General features: G+C 45.8%; 1 long non-coding RNA gene across 1 annotated transcript; it reads right to left on the bottom strand.

Moving 5' to 3' along the window:
• Positions 1-6517: 6517 nt before the first annotated feature.
• LOC139082859 (uncharacterized) lies at positions 6518-11272 on the bottom strand. Its single transcript, XR_011539188.1, has 2 exons — positions 8032-11272; positions 6518-7462 (listed from the first exon to the last, which is right to left on the bottom strand). It is a non-coding gene; the product is annotated as an uncharacterized lncRNA (long non-coding RNA).
• Between the last annotated feature and the right edge of the window lie 1120 nt (positions 11273-12392).

Here is a 12392-nt window from a genome sequence, read left to right as displayed (position 1 = left end):
AACCACAGAAACTTATTCTCTCACAGTTCTGGAGACCAGAAGTCTGAAATCAAGGTGTTGGCAGGGCTGGTTCCTTCTGAGGGCGAATCGGTTCCATGCCTCTCTCCTAGCTTCTGATGCTGCCAGCAATTCTTGGCATAATTTGCTTGCAGCTGCATGGTTCCAATGTCTGCCTCCGTCATCACATGGCCTTCTTCCTTTGTATCTTCACATCATCTTTCTGTAAGACAATGAGTCCTATTGGATTAAGGGCCCACCCTACTCCAGTATGACCTCATCTTAACTAACTACATCTGCAACGACCCTATTTTCAAATAAGGTCACATTCTGAAGTATTGGGGGTCAGGACTTCCACATATCTCTGTGGGGGACACAATTCAACGCCTAATAGTGACTAAAGCTGAAGTTTGTACTGAAGCATTCGGGCACCATGGTGCAAAGGCAAAAATGCTTTGAAATCCATCTCTTCTGTTCTCGTAAAGAAAAGAAGGAAAAAGGGGTGAAATGCTTGATTTTAATCTGAGGAACTATACACAGGGTTTAAATATCTTCTCTCTTTAGAGGACTTCATTCCCCCAGGTCATTGTTTCTTTTTTTTGTACTTTTTTTTTTTTGAGGAAGATTAGCCCTGAGCTAACATCTGCTGTCAATCCTCCTTTTTTTGCTGAGGAAGACTGGCCCTGAGCTAACATCCATGCCCATCTTCCTCTACTTTATATGTGGGTCACCTACCACAGCACAGCCTGCCAAGCGGTGCCATGTCCGCACCCGGGATCCGAACCAGCGAACCCCTGCTGCCGAAGCGGTACATGCAAACTTAACCGCTGTGCCACCGGGCCGGCCCCTCACTGTTTCTTGTTTATGAGAACCGAGAGCAGAGTTTTCTCCAGATTCCTGGGGTCTGGAATTCAGCTGTGCACAGTCAGAGGGTGGTTCAAGGTCCCTGTTTGTGGTGTCCATGGCTCGCTCCATGACAGAAGTCCACCATAGCGAATTCCCAGTATGCAACATGCGAAAACACAAATGGAACTAAATATTTCTACAAATTCATTCTGGACCTAGACCAGAGTTTAAATTCATGAAGATGGGGCCAGAAGTTCCTTTAAGTCCCTAACAAATCCGCAACATTACTTTTCTGAGCCTCAGTGTATTCGTCTGTAAAATGGCAGATGTTAGGCTCTAAAGGAAACTCAAGGCTTCCTTCCTCTCTCCCCTCAAGCTGAAGCTCTGTGTGCTAAGTATAAACGTATTCTTTGGTCACTGCTGGTAGGTGAAGATTCTCCTAGGTAAGTGGACAGGGGTGGCATGTCCTTACTTCTATCTGTGGAGACAGTGTTAATGTCAATCAGGCCACTGGGATGGACTGTGGGGGATATGGGTGTATTTGTGGCACTTCCAATGATAACACATGGATAGTCCTTGCTGTGGACTGAATTGTGTCCCCCCAGAATTCATATATTGAAAGTCTAAGCTCCCAATGTGGCTGTATTTGGAGATGGGCCTCTCAGGAAGTAATTAAGGTTAAATAACGTCAAAAGGGTGGGGCCCTGATCTAATAAGATTAGTGTCCTTATAAGAGCTATCAGAGAGCTCATTCTCTCTTTCTGCCATGTGAGGACACACCGAGAGGGTGGCCATCTGCAAGCCGGGAAGAAGGCTCTCACCAGAAACTGAATCAACCGCACCTTGATCTTGGACTTCCCAGCCTCTGGAACTACGAGAGAGAAATTCCTGTTGTTTAAGCCACCCAGTGTGTGGCATTTTGTTATGTCAGCCTGAGCAGACCAAGACAGCCCCATGCTTGGTTCTAGGCAGGATCAGCCAGGAGAGAGGAGTCTTTCCTCAGCCTTGCATGGACCAAAGGTGGCCATGGATGGTGGAGCAGGAATGGTCACAGTTATGGTCCCCATGGAGTATGCTGTTTGTTTTGATCTTGAGGAATTAACTCACTTCTGTGAGCTAGTCAAGGGCTCTGTGTACTGTCCTGTGCTTGAGCAGTCTCTCTCCATCATGCTGAGTCAGCACAAGCCTACTGAGAAGAAACGCCCCCAGTGCAGCTTTGGGGTGCTCACCAACTCTCAGAAAAGTGTTCCAAGGCCTTTTATCCTTTTCCGGCACTAGTTCTCCCCCAGCAGCTTGTGCGAGGCCCACCCAGACGTCGCTTCTTTCCCATCCGCCCTCCCTTAATTCCCCAATCTCATCACCATTCATCCACAGTAAGCTGAGCTAACACAGAGAAGCTGAAGGGGTGCACACTGGGAGGTGGCTTACTATGAATTAAGTGTTTCCAACAATAAAAAGGTTGGGGTATGCCTGCCACGGAGACTTGATTTGATCCACAAAGGGGAAGTGGATTTCCATGTCCTATAGTTGTGGGTTTTGCCCATTTACTTCTTAGCAGTCTCCAGGCAATGGGCTCGTCTTTCGGTGGTGATCAGTTTGACCCTGATTATTATTGGACACTTGGGATTTAGAAATGTGTCCCCACCCTAGATAATGTGCAGTGGCACCCTTTCATTCCAATGTGTCATCTCCAGACCTAAACTCCCACCATTCAAGTCAAATAAGCACAACATTTCCCCTTACTGCCCCTTCTCCTTTCGTAAGGAGCTGTAAAAAAAAATCATCAAATGCCTTGTGGTTTCCAGAAGTCCTTTACTTCATTTTTGCATATGAATCTCTGCCTCCCCTGAGCAGTATAGATTAACCACCTGAACACAGTAGGTCCAAGAAGCACCTACCACAGTAGGTCCAAAGTACGTGGTGTGTTTTCAGAGGGAGAGGGATGCAGCCCCCTCTCTGTTACTCTGGTCCCTGCAACGAAGGCCTGTAAGGAGAAGTCTTAGGGTTGGAGCTCTCAGAGCGGATGGACAATTCAGAGTGTGCATCCCAGAGAAGGAGCTCTGCAAACGATGGTGAACCCTGAGTCAAATGTCAATGAGCATCGCCTATGACCCAAAGTCGCGCAGGCAACCTTCAGGCAACTTCCCCACTGTTTGGGCCTTATCATTAAAATCCTGACCCCTGCTCTTTTATTAGCTCATCTCTGTGCCAGGCACTCTTCTAAGTGCTTGACACCCTTATCTCAGTGGTTCTCAGACTGGGGTTCCAGGATCCCAGAGGAACTAAGAATATCCCAGGAGAGTTTAAACGTTTGTATTTTCACTTCAATAATAATCTTCAAACACATTTACATAAACATATTTGGCTGGGTCATCTGGATGGACACCTTATAACTGAATACTGCTCATAATTTCAGCGACTTTTTTGCCCTTGGGTTTCTCACCTTTTTTTGGTGTCTAGAAGTGCTCTCTAATTGTCATTGGCTAGTGAAGAAAGAACAGATGCTCTTCCATAAGTTGCATAAGAAGGGGTCACAAACCCAAATATGACAGGGGCTTAAACAAATGAGTACAGCTTGGGGAGTGGTGTAGGGGGCAAACTAGAAGCCCAGGCTCAGGCTAGAGGGGGCCACCGTTCAGCTCCAGACTCTGCGGCCTGCGGGAATGTGGGCCTCGTGGGGCTAGATCTTCCAGCTTTCCAAGAGAAGCTAGAAAGGCAGATTTTGTGTGAAATTCTTAATTCTTCCATAAGAACAACTAAGTGAAAAAAATGAATACTGTGCAGGGCAAATGAAACATATCCCTGGGCTACACACAGCCTCTAGTCCTCCAGTTTACAACGTCGAGACTAGAGAAAAGTGGTAGGCAAGTCAAATCACCAGACAGCAACAGTGGGCTGAGGAGATCAAGGTCACAAGAGCCATGACCTGGCAGTCACTAGAAACACACATTTCAAGAAGCTGAATTAATTTCAGCAAAATAACATCATCCATCACATTAATCAATTTTAATTTTGTTGGCTAGTTGGTTTGGGCTTTTTTATTTGTAAACTTGCCTTTTAAGAGTGTATTTGGCAATATTTAAGACATGTCCTAATTTAAATAATTCAACTGTGGAGATCTGTAAGATATAGTCATTCTTAAGTCTGAGAAATGATGTCCTATCTTATTTGATCTTCATGTAAATCCTTAAGAATATGTATTATTATGTCTATTTTATAGATGAGAAAACTGAGACTTAACGAGGTTAAGTGATCTGCCCAAACTCACACAGCTAATAACAGGCAGAGCTGGGATTTGAACCCAGGTGGGGAGGGACCCCAAAGCCCATGATTTCAACCCTGACTCCCAAATTAACAGCAGGGGACCCTGTTCTCCCCCCCGAGTCCTCTCACCTTCCACTGCCATCTGCTTAGCCAAATCTACACACCCTCAGAATTTAGAGGGGCAGGGGGTCAAGACCTGAGTGTCTGGGATTCAGGCCTCAGAGGAACTCAGAATTCAGACGGGCTTAGGAGGAATCTGTGATCAGAACTGTTTCAACAATCCCTCAGTTACATTGTTGGTCACTGTGGTTTTTGTCAGCTGGCCTGGGAAGGGAATCCAACCAACATTTACAATCTTGTTTTTATGGATAAATATTGTGCAAGTGCCATTCAACCTTTGGAACCAGCTCAATGTCATCTAAACTGGCCGCTTGAGGATCAGGTCTGTGGTTGGGGAGGAATCTGCTGAGAAGGTGGTATGTTCGCATCCCTTATGGGCGGAGTAGCTTTCTCTCTGTTCCGTGTCACTCCCCGAAGTCCTGGCTCGTCTGCTACTGTATGACTGACAGCCTGGACTGTGAAAGGGTAAGGACAGGTTCATCAGCACACCCGGGGCCGCGGGACCTGAGAGAGATACCTGCTGAAAGACAGGACGTGAGGCCCGGGAAAAACTGGCAGGGAAATGCCATAAAATGTCAACTGTGGTTGTCTCAGTGGTTGCTGCATTATGGGAGATTTAAATTGTCTTCTTTATACTTTTCTACAATATCAAAACAATATATTGCTTTTGATATAAAGAAAAATTATTTTTGGATGAAAGAAAAAGGAATTTATGAAAAAAACCTCTCCTGACAGTGGGGAAGGAGCACTATTGCCACACACGGCCATCTGTTACCTCCTCCTAAGTGCCCCACAGCGTGAGAAGACAATAGGAGTCACAGATTGGATTTGGAGTAAAATGTGGGCAATGGCGACAGCTGGCCCTGTTCCGAGGCACGTGGTGAAGGTGTCGGTGGCGAGCTCTTCTTTGTTTCCTCCCCATTGACTCATCTCCAGCTCTGAGCACTTATCCTCCCCCTGCCCCCAAGCCCAGGCCCCTCCCCTCCCTCCAGCGACTGGCACAAGAACAAGAAGCTTCTGTGGCCCGAAAAAATTAAAGCGGGGCCTGCTCCTTAATCCACGGTGGTTGTCCTGGGGACGCGGCCCCTTGTGCCATCTGCTGCTGCCGCTAGTGTCAGTTCGGCACCCTTGGTGGCGGCACTTCTTTACGCTGGCTGCCATAGGGTGAGCATATGGGGCGCCTCCCCACTGCCCCCAGGCCCCCCTCCAAACCCTTTGCTGCAATCAATGGCTCCTTCTCCCAGATATTAACATATCTTTCCACTGGGCGCCCCTCTCCCCAACCCACGCACCCCAAATCCACAACCCCCATCTCCTTCCCAGCACTGGGGCTGCAACCTCTCCCAGCCCTTCAAAGGCCTCATCTCAAAGTCCGAGGCTCCACCCCCCTGCCCCAACCCTTCTCCATTTTGGGTAACTCCCAACCCTCCCTGGATGGACGAAGAACTACCAAATAAAGACCTGGGTGGGGGCTATCTTTTCAGCAGCCTTTAAAACACAGAAAAGCCGGCCATCCTCCCTGGGAGAAGGGGGCACAGAAATGAAGAACAGAAAAGCTTGGCTCTTTGCTGTGAAGGAAGAGGAGGAAATTGCTGTTTTATTCTTTTGCTCAGGAATTTAAAGCAGCAAAATAAATCACTAACTGGGTGTTTATATATAAACCAAATATGCAACAAGATAAATTATGCCAACTGCCCAGGTGTGTCTGGGGTGTGGTGGGGCGAGGGGACCATTGCCTCTTCCCCACATTTTCTTCCAATGCCGTGCCCCTTCAACAATCTTAACTGTGGTAAAATACACGTAGCATCAAATTTACCATCTTAACCATGTTAAAATTTACAGCTCCCTGGGGCTGGCCCCGTGGCCGAGTGGTTAAGTTTGTGCGCTCTGCTGCAGGCGGCCCAGTGTTTCGTTGGTTCGAATCCTGGGCGCGGACATGGCACTGCTCATCTAAACCACGCTGAGGCAGCGTCCCACATACCACAACTAGAAGGACCCACAATGAAGAAGATACAACTATGTACCGGGGGGCTTTGGAGAGAAAAAGGAAAAAATAAAATCTTAAAAAAAAAAAGTTTACAGTTCCATGGCATTAAGTACATTTACACTTTTGTGCAACCTTCATCACCATCCATCTCCACAACCTTTTCATCTTCCCAAACTGAAACTCTATGCCTGTTAAACACGACTCCTCATTCCCTTCCTCCAGCCCCTGGCAACCACCATTCTACTTTCTGTCTCCATGAATTCGACTACTCTAAGTATCTCATATAAGAAGAATCACACAGTATTTGTCTTTTTGAGACTGTTTTATTTCACTTAGCATAATGTCCTGATGGTTCATCCACGTTGTAGTATGGGTCAGAATTTCTTTCCTTTTTTTTTTTCTGCTGAGGAAGATTAGCCCTGTGCTAACATCTGTTGCCAATCTTCCTCTTTTTTTTTTTTTTTGCTTGAGGAGGATTAGCCCTGAGCTAACATCTGTGCCAATCTTCCTCCTCTTTATATGTGGGTCACTGCCACAGCATGGCTAATGAGTGGTGTAGGTCTGCACCCAGGATCTGAACCTGCAAACCTGGGCCACCAAAGCAGAGTGTACTGAATTTAACTGCTATGCCACTGGGCTGGCCCCCAAATTTCCTTCCTTTTTAAAGTTGAATAATAATCCATTGTATGTATGTATCACATTTTGTTTATCCACTCCTCCATCAATGGACATGGCTGGTTGCTTCCACCTTTTGGTTATTGTGAGTAATGCTGCTATGAATATGAATGTATAAATATTCTTTGAGTCCTTGCTTTCCATTGTTTTTGGTTCCGACAACTTTTCTGAAGGTCGTATGTTGACATAATGGTCATTAAGTCTATGCTGAAGATCACAGGGTAAAATTAAGACAGTGAGATGCAGAGAAGCTGGTCCAAGGGCAGTTCTTTTTCACGCTCACTCCTTGGCTGGTGGTGGCAGTCCAGTGAGCTCATCCTGCCTCTGACAGTGAATTTCTCAGTGCCAGGGTTCACCCAGATAACTCAGTGAACATGGCAAATAAGAACACTAAGAAAAGAGAAAGAGTTTGTCTAGGAGTGGATTCAGGTGTCTTCTCCCTGATTAAGGCAATCTTGATGGATTCCTGTTTGAAGATCAAATGTTGACCATGCCTCTCCAGGGCCCAGGCTATGATTCTGGCTTGTCACCTTCAGGGCAGTGTGACCTCAATCAGAGCAGGAGGAAGATTCACTGAGGCATAAATACAAGACAGGAAAAAAGACATTAGCTATCTTCACACCTTGACTGCCCCACCCCAAAGAGGGCCATGGTTTCAATAAATGTCTCTAGACTTCTTCTTTTTTAAAAAAAAAATCTCCTGTCTTTTTTGTCAAATCGACTTATTAAAGCATTTTTAATAGCTTCAGCATTAACAAAAAGTGGAGCCAAGGTTTTTATCTATTTTTGTTTTTAAAGAACTAAATCAGTCATCTGAAATGTGAAAGGTGCTGACTTACTGAAACCCTGCAGGGGGTTTCCTGAGAGGCTTTGCTTTTCAGCAAAGAACCAGGGCCAAGTGAGGGGGCAGGGATCTTTGGAGCCAAACAGTAACGTGGCTGTTACTTGGGATGCAAGACTAAAAGTCAATTCAACTTGGGGGTAAAGTCTTCATGCATTTTATTTTTATATGAAAGTAAACAGGGATGTATTATAGAGAAGAAGACAAACTTTCCATTCAGAAGACTAAGAGGAAATTGAAACTTAAAGTAAGCCAGTTGGGTCATGGGCCCTTGTACTTGGGGACATGTGTTTACTCTTACCTGCACTTCTGGCAACTTCATAGGGAAACGTTTGAGAAGGTACGGTGCAGCCCTGGCCTCTCAACATCATGACTTTCAGCTTCAGCTCTGTGTTAGTCAGTATGGTAACGACTGTAACAAGCAAGCTCCAAATCTCAGTGGTTTAACACAGCAAAGTTTAAATTTTCAGTGACATCGCAGTGCAGTGAAGAAGCGGGTGTGGTACGGTATGAGAGACTGCTCCATGCAGTCATTCAGGGATCCAGGCTCCTTCCATCTTGTGGCTCTTCATATCACCTGGGGTTTCAGAGTCCTCCACTGGGTCCTCTACAACCAGCCAGCAGATGAATGAAGAGAGAGGGTGTAGAGGATCTCACAGAAGTTTCTGGGAACCATGCCTGTAAGTGGCATCCATCACTCCCACTCACATTACATTGGCCAAGACTAGTCACATGGTCCCTAGATGCAAGGGGCTTGGGAGATGTCATCTAGCTGTGCCCACTGGTGGAGCAGAGCACAAAGTATTTAACATTTCAGTTCGTTCTCTCTGGAGAGAGCATATAATGACCTGCTCATAAATCCATACCACGTTCCTGGTCAGCCTGTGGGTGTTTATCAAAGGCTCCTGTTCTCAAAGCTGTCAGGCCTCATGAAGCCAGACAGAAGCTGAATTTTCCGCAGAGGTAGGGAAAGTGGCCCCTCCCAGTTCTGTGACATATTGTCACCTGGTGGGGTGAGGAGGGACTAAGCAGCATTGTTTGGGCATCTCGCTTTTCTCCTGCACCTTACAATCTTACCCCAGTATCACAGGTCACTTTATAAGAGCAATTTCTCCAGCTTTTGTTGTTAACCCCTTTCTCTTAGAAGGGTTCTGAAATTGTCCATGAAACCAGAGAGAGGCACAGCCACCCACCTCCTGTCTCTTGGCCAGGAACTCTCCAACCACCTCTCCCTCTCAGTCAAGTGCAAGATTCCAGGCCATTCGAAGAAACCAAATCTTTGGACCTATCTGCCTCAGCAGGCCACCAAACAAAGCAGGACAAGTCTGAAGTGCCTTGTTTAGGCTTAACTTAATTAGTCATCTAATTAATTGTCTGTAATTTCCTCAGTTACAGATGGAGAAAAAAATGAATGACTACCTGAAGGTGGCAAAAATCAAATGAGGTGGATGAGAACTCAGCGGCAGCATAGAGAGCAGCCTGACTGAGCTTGGTGGCCACATAATGACAGCGAGAGTAATAGGAGTTGAGAACAAGACAGGTTTTGGCATGGAGGACCGAGGGGAAAGGGCTGATGTTAGAGACGCTCCTTAGGAAACCAGCCAGCCTGCTGAGAGGTGGAATGTATCGGAGACCTTGGCAAAGGGACTCCTATTGAATCTGAACTTGTTTGGGATCCTTTGAAAATACTGGTGTTAATCCAAGGCTATTATTACCCCCGCATTTTCATTTCCTCTTCTCTCTTATGTTTATATTTGTTGTTGCCCACACTAGTCCTGAATGGTTTACCTGCCATTCTACATACAAGCAACACGAATATTTTTAACCACAGTGAGATCACATCCTAACATTATTAATAGGCCTTTTGTTCATTTTGAGTGAGAGGAAAAATTCTCCAGTTCTTCACGTAGATCTTAACTAGGCTTGAATAGAAAAATAATTTTATTTTCTCCTTTAATATATATTAAGCATCATATCACGCTAACATCTCCCTGGGGGCTCACGTGATTTGGATGGAGCGGTGGATGGAGGGAACATCCACCCACAAAGATCCCTCTTTTCCTCCTTTGCCTTTTATTGTTCTCCTTCCACACCACTTTCCCCCAGAGAAAGTCGCCTCATGGGTCAGTCAAAATTCACAACGGAACCTTTCTGAAATGGCCACATGGAGTCTGCCCTCTTGCCCACGGCAGATCTGTCAACGAGCAGTTGGTCCCTTTTCCTCACCTATATAATGAAGCTTATGATTTATCACAAACTTGGTCCAAAGCCTAATTCCTGTTCATAAAACCCCATCATCTTTGGATGAACTATGTTCTCTGAGGGCCAAGATTATAATGAAACACAGGCTTGACAGTTCGCAATGGTGGGAATTAGGAAATATAGGAGATGCTGTCTTCAAGAGTGAACAAAGACAGAACACCCAGCGTTACTGCTTCTGAGCTGTTGGTGGAGGTGGGCTCCTTTTATACACTATGCTCCCATTTCCAAGCCTGGATCCTCATAGGTTTATTGAACAACTCGTCTTGGGATCAGTCCAATGTCCTTATTTCAGATCTTTCAAAACTACCTCTTCTAAGAAGTTCACTAAAATTAAGTGGAAGCGAAGTAATGATTTTTCTTCCGTAGTCTGCTGCCTTGGAACAGTTTCTCACCTCTTAGTACCAAAACTGGAACCAGCTATTTACTTCATTCATCTCCAGATGGGTTCCTTTATCTATAAACGTGTTATTGTGCCATTTTCTAGAACATAAATGGCAGAAGACATCAGACAGAACTGGCACCAAAGATATTAAAGAACAGGGACTTTGCCTCATTGAACTTTGTGTGTTCTGTAGGGCCCAGTGCACAGTCGGTGCCAAACATTACGTGGGTGAATTAATTTACTAATGGACAGGCCACCCGAAAAGACTCGAGATGCTTCAGGTGATCCCCAGCATCTTTTAGGGCTAATGAAGACTGCCTGTGTTTCAAAAAAGAAAGCATAAAAGAATCAACTTGGATCTTGGACAAATGGTAACAAAGCCAGACAACTCCAGCTCTAAAATGAGCAGTGGCAATAATCCAGCCATTGATTTCTTATCTGGACATTTACAGGAATGATGAGATGCTGTCTTGATAGTGATTCTAAATTGCTGCTTCTTAGTCACTTAGCTTCTACAAGATAATATTTTTTCTAACCCGAACCACAACGGTCAGAACCACGGAACAATGTGCTGTGACAAGAGAAGTGTGCACTGCCATAGCATTTCTCAAAGTGTGTTCCACTCAGCAGTAGTCCCAGGAGTTATCAGTGTCCCAAAGTGTTCGGGGGCCCAGTGAATTAGTCAACATCACATATTACACCCCCATTTCAGGCATTACAACATACAGTTGTATATTAAAGACTCTGAGAAGTGGACCTGCTAAAGATATTTCATCACAGATCCTATTTTCCTATACCATCTATTCCTTTTGCACAGTACCCACTTTAAGAAAGACATCTCTGCCTAAAGTTTATTGATAGCCTTTTCATGCATGTGCAGCAGGAAGTTGCAACCTACAATATGTTTGTGCCAGAAATGGCATGCAGGCCCTTGGCTACCAGCACACTTTCCCTTCTTCTCCTGCAAGGTGACCCTGACCATCTGCCATAGGAGTTACACTGAGCCACCTAGCTTGCAGGCAAAGGTTGGCAGGTAGGTCAGAAGAACCAGACCAGGAGGAGCAGAAAGTGGGAACTTCAGGCATAGTCTTGCAAAGGCTGGCAACTGTGGGGTAGAGCCGCCAACGCCCAGCTTGCGTTGAGTGTGCACTCATTCCTAGAGACACAGCAATGTGCTGTTGGTCTTGGATGGGCTCTTGGTGGGTCGTAGGGATGGGTGACAGCCCTAGAAGCACATCTGACACTTAGGTCAGTGGCAGATCAGAGTCTGCATGTTTCCTATGAATATTGGCTTTGAAGGCATATTCTTAGTATTTGCTATTACTTTGAAATATGTCCACAACCCAGCAGACTAGATGGGGAAATGTGCAGTTTTCTTTACAAAATGCAAATAGTCTCAGGGGTTATTCAGGCTTCCAGGGCAAAAATATGTAGCAGATGTTGGTGTGTGAAACGGGTCTCCCAATCCTGATGGCAGGAAGCTACAGTGTCCCACTCAGTCGCCGCGTTGTGGTTTTCCTGGTGTGGTCACGTGCTAGTCTGATGTGTTTTCTGATGCCTTCCTCCCCTCCTCTCCATTCTTCCACCCTGTGTCCTTTCCCCATCAGTCAGCCTGACACCCAGCTTGCCTCAGAGATGAGGAGACACTGCAGAGAGATGAGGAGACACTGCAGAAACTGAGAAATAAATTAAAAAGTCAGTTTTTGGCTTTTGGTTTTCAAAAGCTTAAGCCTCAGGTATAACAAGAAGAACCCAGAGCATGAAAAATAGATTTGGAAGAAAACCTGATGAAGGGACATAATTTACCCCCATCCCTACTCCCTCACCCAAACTGGAATTTTCCCAGTCTGGGAAAGGAGGGCAGAGAGGAAGGGGCAGGTGGACACTGATGGGTCCTGGAGGTGCGCTGTGCCCTGTTCTCCACTCTAGACTTCAGAGAGGACGAGGAGATGATGGAAGAATCCAGAAGGTGGGAGGGAATGCAGTGTGTAGATTTGTGGAAGTGGCAAGATGGCAAA

This window comes from Equus przewalskii, chromosome 4, assembly GCF_037783145.1.
Source record: "Equus przewalskii isolate Varuska chromosome 4, EquPr2, whole genome shotgun sequence".
NCBI classification, from domain to species: domain Eukaryota; kingdom Metazoa; phylum Chordata; class Mammalia; order Perissodactyla; family Equidae; genus Equus; species Equus przewalskii.
This window is presented reverse-complemented; position numbering and strand designations above follow the sequence as displayed.